We start from the raw sequence: 9,665 nt of genomic DNA, 5'->3' as shown, positions 1-9,665 counted from the left end.
GTTCTTATGTGTTTTGCTTGTTTAGTGTTGGTCAGGGCGTGAGCTGGGTGGGAATTCTATGTTGTGTGTCTAGTTCGTCTGTTTCTGTGTCCAGCCTAATATGGTTCTCAATCAGAGACAGCTGTGAATCGTTGTCCCTGATTGAGAATCATATATAGGTGGCTTGTTTTGTGTTGGGGATTGTGGATGGTTGTTTCCTGTCTCTGTGTTTGTGTTCTGCACCAGATAGGACTGTATCGGTTTTCACGTTTGTTGTTTTGTATTGTTGTAATTGTTCACAGTTTACCGTCAAATTAAACATGTTGAACACTAACCGCGCTGCACTTTGGTCCTCTCCTTCACCCCTGGAAGAAAGCCGTTACAGAACCACCCACCAACAAAGGACCAAGCAGCGTAGCAACGGGCAGCAGCGACAGCAGCAGCAGCGGCCCAGTATACAGGACTACTGGACATGGGAGGACGAGCTAGATGGTAAAGGACCCTGGGCAGAGCCAGAGGAGTATCGCCGCCCCAAAGCAGAGCTGGAGGCAGCTAAAGCGGAGAGGCGGCGGTTTGAGGAGCTAGCTCGGCAGCAAGAGCCTGATCTGAGTTACACCACTTGGGAGGAAATAAACAGGTGGTCGGTTGACCCAGGGAGAGTGCCGGAGCCCGCCTGGGATTTGATGGAGCAATGTGCGGAGGGATACCGCCGAATGAGGTTAGCACGACAGCGCGGTAAGAAGCCTGAGAAGAAACCCCAAACATTTCTTGGGGGGGGGGGGGGGGGTAAAGGGTAGTGTGGCGAGGGCAGGTAGGAAACCTGCACCCACTTCCCATGCTTACCGTGGAGAGCGGGAGTACGGGCAGACACCGTGTTATGCGGAAGAGCGCACGGTGTCTCCTGTACGCGTGCATAGCCCGGTGCGGGTTATTCCACCTCCCCGCACTGGCCGGGCTAGATTGAGCATTGAGCCAAGCACCATGAAGCCGGCTCAACATATCTGGTCTCCAGTACGTCTCCTTGGGCCGGTGTACATGGCACCAGCCTTACGCATGGTGTCCCCGGTTCGCCTCCACAGCCCAGTGCGGGTTATTCCACCTCCCCGCATTGGTAGGGCTACGGGGAGCATTCAACCAGGTAAGGTTGGGCAGGCTCGGTGCTCAAGGGAGCCAGTACGCCTGCACGGTCCGGTATATCCGGCGCCACCTTCCCCGCCCCAGCCCAGTACCATCAGTGCCTACACCACGCACTAGGCTTCCTGTGCGTCTCCAGAGCCCCGTACGCACTGTTCCTCCTCCATGCACTAGCCCTATGGTGCGTGTCTCCAGCCCAGTACCTCCAGTTCCGGCACCACGCACCAAGCCTCCTGTGCGTCTCCAGAGCCCTGTACGCACTGTTCCTTCTCCCCGCACTCGCCCTGAGGTGCGTGCCCTCAGCCCGGTACCACCAGTGCCGGCACCACGCACCAGGCCTATAGTGCGCTTCGAGAGTCCAGTGTGCCCTGTTCCTGCTCCCCGCACTAGCCTTGAGGTGCATGTCTCCAGTCCGGTACCACCAGTTCCGGCACCACGCACCAGGCCTACTGTGCACCTCAGCAGGTCAGAGTCGGTCGTCTGTTCAACGCCGTCTGCACTGCTCGCCTGCCCAGCGCCATCTGAGCCATCCGTCTGCCCAGCGCCATCTGAGCCGCCCGTCTGTCCCGAGCCATTAGAGCCGCCCGTCTGTCCCGAGCCGTCAGAGCCGTTCGTCAGTCAGGAGCCGCCAGAGCCGCCAGCCAGTCAGGAGCCGCCAGAGCCGCCAGCCAGTCAGGAGCCGCCAGAGCCGCCAGCCAGTCAGGAGCCGCCAGAGCCGCCAGCCAGTCAGGAGCCGCCAGAGCCGCCAGCCAGTCAGGAGCCGCCAGAGCCGCCAGCCAGTCAGGAGCCGCCAGAGCCGCCAGCCAGTCAGGAGCCGCCAGAGCCGCCAGCCAGTCAAGAGCTGCCAGAGCCGCCAGCCAGTCAGGAGCTGCCAGAGCCGCCAGCCAGTCATGAGCTGCCCTCCAGTCATGAGCTGCCCTCCAGTCATGAGCTGCCCTCCAGTCATGAGCTGCCTTCCAGTCATGAGCTGCCTTCCAGTCATGAGCTGCCCTCCAGTCATGAGCTGCCCTCCAGTCATGAGCTGCCCTCCAGTCATGAGCTGCCCTCCAGTCATGAGCTGCCCTCCGGTCATGAGCTGCCTTCCGGTCATGAGCTGCCTTCCGGTCATGAGCTGCCCTCCGGTCATGAGCTGCCATTAGTCCGGAGCTGCCCTTCAGTCCGGAGCTGCCCTTCAGTCCAGAGCTGCCTCTCTGTCCGGAGCTGCCCTTCAGTCCGGAGTTGCCCCTCTGTCCTGAGCTACCTCTCTGTCCTGAGCTACCTCTCTGTCCTGAGCTACCTCTCTGTCCTGAGCTACCTCTCTGTCCTGAGCTACCTCCTAAATCATGTAGGGGCCTTAGGGAGGATTCTTAGGCCAAGGTCGTGGGCGAGGGTCGCCACTCAAAGGACGCTAAGGAGGGGGACAAAGACAGTGGTGGAGTGGTGTCCTCGTCCACCGCCGGAGCCGCCACCGCGGACAGATGCCCACCCAGACCCTCCCCTTGAGTTTTAGGGGGTGCGTTCGGAGTCCACACCTCAGGGGGGGGGGGGGGGTACTGTAACGTCCTGACCAGAGTTCTTATGTGTTTTGCTTGTTTAGTGTTGGTCAGGGCGTGAGCTGGGTGGGAATTCTATGTTGTGTGTCTAGTTCGTCTGTTTCTGTGTCCAGCCTAATATGGTTCTCAATCAGAGACAGCTGTGAATCGTTGTCCCTGATTGAGAATCATATATAGGTGGCTTGTTTTGTGTTGGGGATTGTGGGTGGTTGTTTCCTGTCTCTGTGTTTGTGTTCTGCACCAGATAGGACTGTATAGGTTTTCACGTTTGTTGTTTTGTATTGTTGTAAGTGTTCACAGTTTACCGTCAAATTAAACATGTTGAACACTAACCGCGCTGCACTTTGGTCCTCTCCTTCACCCCTGGAAGAAAGCCGCTACACTGTGTAATAGATTCCTAAATATTATGAGCCCTTACAGTAGATGGTCAGTGGTTGATCTGGCTGGACAGTCAGAGGCTGGCTGAAAAAAAAAGTTTACTATCCAGTTGAAGTCGGAAGTTTACATTCACTTAGGTTGGAGGCATTAAAACTCGTTTTTCAACCACTCCACACATTTCTTGTTAAGAAGGTTAATATCACCCCACCTGATTGATACATGTAACTCCAACTGTTTAAAGGATGAGTGAGTTTTTGTACATGTTTGGCCCTGGTTTGAATAACTGAGTCTCAGGCACAATATTAAACAGCTGTGTCTTCAGTCTGCAGGTTCTGCCCTGTTATAGTCATTATCTTGTTAGAGGAGTTTAAAGTGAGGCTGAACTTGTTTTTCAGTGAATCCTTGTAGACTGTGTTTTCGGTATATATTTGCCATATCCACTCCAGTCCTTTCCCTGCAGGCTGTCGGATCCAAGCTGTCCAATAGCTAGATAAAGAGCATGAAACTTTACAGGAGGTGGTCAGTGGTTGGCGTGGCTGAACAGTCATAGAGGCTGGCTGAGTGAGTTATTCACAATGAGCACCTTTGGGAAGAGAAAGAAGGAAGAGATTATTACAAGCTCCAAATAGTGTCAAATTATATCAGTCTAATTAAATTTTCATGAATGTGTTTTTTTCCCCCAGATCCAAAGAGACTCACAGGACACAGCTGCCAGCAGCAGCAGTAGAGATGCAGTGAACATGGTTTGTGTTGAAGCTGAACTGGTTCTCTGGAACTGCACTTCTTTCCTCTCCAGGACTCGGAGGGACGTACTGTGGGACACAAAATGAGAGACTGTTTGTATAATAGAGAGGTGGAGAGAGTGAGAGGCGTCGAGCGACAAGTGATATTTACAGGAATAAAATAACTCCCAATATTAGTGGAAAATGGTGGGGGTTAGAAAAGGCCTTGGTTATGGGACATATGACATGGATAGTTTATTGCATTGTTAGTAATCCTAATATGTTGAACAAAATTATTACAATTATAGCCATTGCCCAAATGTATTTCCATGGTTGTGAACATTGTCATTCTAGAACATTAATCTGAGGGTATTGATGCTGCTTGTGTTGAATGGGGAAGTGGTTTTTGTACAGCTTTTTCACCACTCTCTCTCAATGTGTGTACCGGGCACAGTAATACAGTGCTGTGTCCTCACTCTTCAGGCTGTTCATCTGTAGAAACAGTTTACTGCTGGAGTCATCTCTGGAGATGGTGAATCTACCCTGGACTGTCTGGGAATAGAATGGACTCGATCCACCAGTGTGTATAAAGGCAACAAACTCAAGTCCTTTCCCAGGAGCCTGTTTCATCCAAGCCATATGGTAGCTACTGAATGTGAACCCAGAGGCTGTACAACTCAGTGTGTTGGATTCTCCAGGCTTTTTAACAACTGGTCCAGACTCAGTCAGTGTCTGACCATGAACACCTGTGGAAATATAAAAGAGAGGTCATGATGAAGTAAATAAATTCTGATGTGTTGACTTATTCATTTGATAAACATAGCTAATATCCTCACCTGTTAGATAGAATGTCAGTAAGAGTATTCCTGTGGTAGGAAACATGGTGATCTGTGTAGTTCTCTAAAGATAGTTGAGACAGTCCTCAGCAGAAAAAGCCTTCAACAGAGACATAAATAAAGATGGAGGACAGGAGAGTTTTGCATGAGCTCCTCCTCACTGGGAGGACCAATCACAAGAGGCTTTGATTAATAGATCACGTGGTATGAGGTCATCTTGAGATGCTCTGTAATGAGGAAGAAATCCTGCTGTTTGTGTTTCTATGTATTTATTTTACCAGGTAAATTGATGGAGAATACATTTCACTTACAACACGAACCTGAGGAAGTGTTGTAAGGACAGTTTCAGAATTACTGTACAAACTATTACTCATGACAATAGAATCTGTTATCATGTTATGATACTTCTGAAACAACCACTGAATCAATCCCACAATATTTGAATAACGTTTTAATAAATGTTTAATAGTGAGGGTATAACTCCAACCGTTTATGTGGTGGGTGAGATTTTATACAGGTCGGGTGTTGATTTGTATCACTGTGACTACCGAGCACAATAATACACAGCTGTGTCCTCAGCCTGCAGACTGGTGATGTCTAAGTACAGTACATTACTACTGTCTCTGGAGATGGTGAATCTGCTCTTAAAAGAGGCTCCAGAGTTGATGGATCCACCACCCCAAATGATCCCAATCCACTCCAGTGTTTTCCCTGGCTGATGTCGTATCCAACCTGTACCATAGTCTGTCAGGGCATAGCCAGAGACTTGGCAAGATAGTTTCACTGACTCTGCAGGAGGTTTGAGTTGAGCAGGGGAGGAGGTCAAACTAATGTTGTGTAGATCTGAAGGAGATGGGAGTGTAGAGAAAGACAGATGAGAGGAATTCATCAAAAACTGTCACAATAGCAAAACAACTGACTAACACAATGGTAAAACAACTGACTAACACAATAGTAAAACAACTGACTAACACAATGGGAAAACAACTGACTAACACAATAGCAAAACAACTGACTAACACAATGGTAAAACAACTGACTAACACAATAGTAAAACAACTGACTAACACAATGGGAAAACAACTGACTAACACAATAGTAAAACAACTGACTAACACAATGGTAAAACAACTGACTAACACAATAGTAAAACAACTGACTAACACAATGGTAAAACAACTGACTAACACAATAGTAAAACAACTGACTAACACAATGGTAAAACAACTGACTAACACAATAGCAAAACAACTGACTAACACAATGGGAAAACAACTGACTAACACAATAGTAAAACAACTGACTAACACAATGGTAAAACAACTGACTAACACAATGGTAAAACAACTGACTAACACAATAGCAAAACAACGGACTAACACAATGGTAAAACAACTGACTAACACAATATCAAAACAACTGACTAACACAATATCAAAACAACGGACTAACACAATAGCAAAACAACTGACTAACACAATAGCAAAACAACTGACTAACACAATGGTAAAACAACTGACTAACACAATATCAAAACAACTGACTAACACAATGGCAAAACAACGGACTAACACAATAGCAAAACAACTGACTAACACAATGGCAAAACAACGGACTAACACAATGGTAAAACAACTGACTAACACAATAGCAAAACAACTGACTAATACAATAGCAAAACAACTGACTAATACAATAGCAAAACAACGGACTAACACAATAGTAAAACAACTGACTAACACAATGGTAAAACAACTGACTAACACAATAGCAAAACAACTGACTAACACAATGGTAAAACAACTGACTAACACAATGGTAAAACAACTGACTAACACAATGGTAAAACAACTGACTAACACAATATCAAAACAACTGACTAACACAATGGCAAAACAACTGACTAACACAATAGCAAAACAACTGACTAACACAATGGTAAAACAACTGACTAACACAATAGCAAAACAACTGACTAACACAATGGTAAAACAACTGACTAACACAATGGTAAAACAACTGACTAACACAATGGTAAAACAACTGACTAACACAATATCAAAACAACTGACTAACACAATGGCAAAACAACGGACTAACACAATAGCAAAACAACGGACTAACACAATAGTAAAACAACTGACTAACACAATGGTAAAACAACTGACTAACACAATAGCAAAACAACTGACTAACACAATGGTAAAACAACTGACTAACACAATGGTAAAACAACTGACTAACACAATGGTAAAACAACTGACTAACACAATGGTAAAACTGACTAACACAATAGCAAAACAACTGACTAACACAATTGTAAAACAACTGACTAACACAATAGCAAAACAACTGACTAACACAATGGTAAAACAACTGACTAACACAATAGTAAAACAACTGACTAACACAATGGTAAAACAACTGACTAACACAATGGTAAAACAACTGACTAACACAATAGCACAACAACTGACTAACACATTGTTTGGTGTCCTGTATTCAAAGAGACAAACAATATATGAATGGCTGTGGGTTGCTTTGATGTATTGATGTATTACATCTATAACTGGACACGACCTAAACCAGAGACCCTCTATCGGTTATATTTTTGAATGTAAAGGGGGGATATGAAACACTACATTAAAGTATTAGTTAATACTTGAGGTGGATGAAACATATTTAATACACTTTACTTTCATTTTGACAAACTGTAAAGTATATTTAATCGACATCCACATTATATTATTTTCCTGTAATAAAATGAAATAGCAGACCCTTCATCAGTACTGGTCTTCATTTTATTCATATGGAGAGAGAGTGCCCCCTGTTGGTGAATCAACAACACGTATTTAACAGGTGTATCATTGTGTTATTATTTTATACATCATTAGAATTGTTCCTCATGTATCCCCTTGTCATGGTCTACTGGTTAGACCATACATGTGTGTTTGCGCACGTCCTTCCTTTCTCTAGCAGATGGTTTTTGTACAGCTATTCTCATTAGTTTAACCATAGTGAGTCTCTAGCACAGTAATATACTGCAGAGTCATCTGGCTTCAACTGGCTCATGTGCAGATAGAAATTACTGCTGTCCTTTGATGCTGTGAATCTGCCCTGTACAACTGTGGCATTGCTCTTACTCCCGTCAGAATGATAGTAAATTATCCTTTTCCAGGTGCTTGCCGGATCCAGTGTATCCTGTAGCTGCTTAGAGGAAATCCACTACATGAGTTTGAGGGATCCCCCGGGGGTCCCCTGGACTGACTGCTCAGCCTGTGTGAGTACGACCTGACAGTGGACACCGGAGGAGGGAGAGGAATGACAGGTCAGATCAATCAAGGAGTCACATCACTATAATAACAACACAGGTTATACTGATCAGACTACAGGCAGGAACTCACAGGAGGCAGCTGACAGCAGCAGCAGAGATATAGGGAACATGGTTTGTGTTGAAACTGAACTGGTGGGAGTTGCTCTTCTCTACTCTCCAGCACTCAGAGGGACGTACAGCGACTCAGATACAGAGAGGTTTTATATAGGAGGTAGATGTAGAGAAAGGAAGGGAGGATGGGTGGAATTTGCATAAGGTGAGGATATATATAATTAATGGGAATATCTGTAGGGGAAAAAATATGTAATAACCGTGCAAGCTATACATAGTCTAATGTGTTCTCTGTGTAAAAAGCCAGACTGATACTGGAGGATAATGTTAGGCAGGACTTATACATTCAGCTTTACACTCTGCCAATATTTTTTGTATCATAACCCATTAGTGTCAATTGTCCCCTGTCTTTATTTTGTTGCAAATACTGTATCTGTATTTATATCATAATACTTTGCATCTTTTTGATACCACAGAACTTAGATCTTCTTGTTCGGTATTGGCCAACTTTATAATGTGAATGATTAAAACCTTAAACTAATGGATCATGAATGAGTTCATTGAATGTTTGATAGACATCAATTAGAATACCATCAAGTCATATCAGGAGTATAATTGGCAAACAACTCAGATATACATTCCCAGCTCTGCCAATAATGGGCTTATTTTCGTTTACATATTTGATATTGAGAAACATCTATGTTCTATTTAATTGAATTAGTCCTATTATACAATGAATCCCTGGAGGATGTGTTTTTGTACAGCTCTGGTCACGGTCTGTATCACTGTGTCTCACAGTAATAAACTGCTGTGTCCTCAGTCTGGTTGTTGTTCCCTTGTAGAAACACTGTACTCTGAAATGATCATTTCTAAAACTGACAATGCTGTGTATTAATGTGTGTTTCTCCTTCCAGGTGTCTACTGTGATGTTGAACTCATCCAGTCTGGTCCAGTGGTTATCAAACCAGGAGAGTCTCAGCATCTCCTGAAAATTCTCTGGGTTTTCTATATATTCTCAATGTCCTCACTGGATACGACAAGCTGAAAGCAAAGCTTTGGAGCATGTTGATCTTACATGTATTAGTAGTACTTCCACTGTAGATTCACTAAAGATCAAGATCACTTCTAGATATGACAGCTCCAGCAGGTATAAAAGGACTGGGAATATCATTGCAAAAAGGGGGGAAATGGGTGAGTTCTTCACAGTGAACACCTGTAGACAAAGCATTTACAATGAAACTTACTACAAATATAATAATTTTTAAGTTTTAACAAAGCTGAAGCCATTGCTAATTGTTTTGTCTGCCCCCCAAATCCAGAGATACTCACAGGAGGCAACTGCCAGAAGCAGCAGAGATGCAGGGAACATGGTTTGTGTTGAAGCTGAACTGATGTGAGCTGCTGAGGGAGAGGGAGAGAGAGAGTTAGATCACATTTGCATAATCAAGATAATCAGGTATAAAGGACTGGGAAGATCAGTTCAAATTGGGGGGGAAATTCTGTGGTAATGTGTCAGATTCTATCACTACACTTATGGGAGATGAAACTCTAGGATGGTTAACCATTGTTTTCTTATTATTGATAATCCTACTGTATACTATATGTATCAAGTTATTTTTGTGACAACTGTACAGCGGTGCTTGTGAACATTTAGCTATTAAAGAATTCATCAAAAATAAATGACGTTTTCTGTGCTGAA

General features: G+C 44.7%; 1 long non-coding RNA gene across 1 annotated transcript; it reads left to right on the top strand.

Annotated features, from left to right (window-relative positions):
* The first annotated feature begins 7,781 nt into the window (after window positions 1-7,781).
* Window positions 7,782-9,665, top strand: LOC139574161 (uncharacterized). The gene is made up of 2 exons (XR_011674733.1): window positions 7,782-7,909; window positions 8,881-9,665. It is a non-coding gene; the product is annotated as an uncharacterized lncRNA (long non-coding RNA).

This window comes from Salvelinus alpinus, chromosome 1 (assembly GCF_045679555.1).
Source record: "Salvelinus alpinus chromosome 1, SLU_Salpinus.1, whole genome shotgun sequence".
Lineage (NCBI taxonomy): Eukaryota > Metazoa > Chordata > Actinopteri > Salmoniformes > Salmonidae > Salvelinus > Salvelinus alpinus.
This window is presented reverse-complemented; position numbering and strand designations above follow the sequence as displayed.